This window comes from Haliaeetus leucocephalus, unplaced genomic scaffold, assembly GCF_000737465.1.
Source record: "Haliaeetus leucocephalus isolate CR32 unplaced genomic scaffold, Haliaeetus_leucocephalus-4.0 Scaffold450, whole genome shotgun sequence".
NCBI lineage: Eukaryota > Metazoa > Chordata > Aves > Accipitriformes > Accipitridae > Haliaeetus > Haliaeetus leucocephalus.
This window is the reverse complement of record NW_010972886.1, coordinates 2585929-2586347: the sequence shown is the minus strand read 5'-3', so window position 1 is coordinate 2586347 and position 419 is coordinate 2585929. Positions and strand designations below refer to the sequence as shown.

Below are 419 nucleotides of genomic sequence, written 5' to 3'. Positions count from 1 at the left end.
GGCGGGCGGGGTGGGCGGCGGCGGCCGCCCGTGTCATGCCGGAAAGTCCCCGGCGCTGCCGGTGGAAATCCCCGGTGGGGGTTTTTTGTTGTGTGTTTTTTCTTTTTTTTTTTTTTTTTTTCGCCCGGGCGGTGAAACAGAAAGGGAAAAAAAACAAGAGGCTCGGCTCAGCCCTTCATTCCGCAGCGGCGGCGGCGGCGGCAGCAGCTCCGGCGGGGAGGGGGCGGCGGAGGGAAGGGAGCCCCGGCTCGGCGGGGGGTTGATGGCTCCCGGGCTCGGCTGCGTCCCACCGCCCCAGCCCCGCTGCTGAGCAGGAGTTACCGGCAGGATCGCCCGGAGGAGGAACCCGCCGGCGGAGAGGTGAACCGCTGCGGGCACGGGCAAGGGAGGCGGGCACGGGCAAGGGAAGCGGGCACGGC

The 419-nt window shown here is 69.2% G+C and overlaps 1 protein-coding gene across 1 annotated transcript in view; it reads left to right on the top strand.

The window, feature by feature from the left end:
- The first annotated feature begins 279 nt into the window (after positions 1 to 279).
- TNFAIP3 (tumor necrosis factor, alpha-induced protein 3) overlaps positions 280 to 419 on the top strand; it is a 15746-nt gene continuing 15606 nt past the window's right edge. The window contains exon 1 of the mRNA XM_010574638.1: positions 280 to 360. The gene's annotated coding sequence lies outside the window, so the exon portion shown is untranslated. The remainder of the gene's footprint in view (positions 361 to 419) is intronic.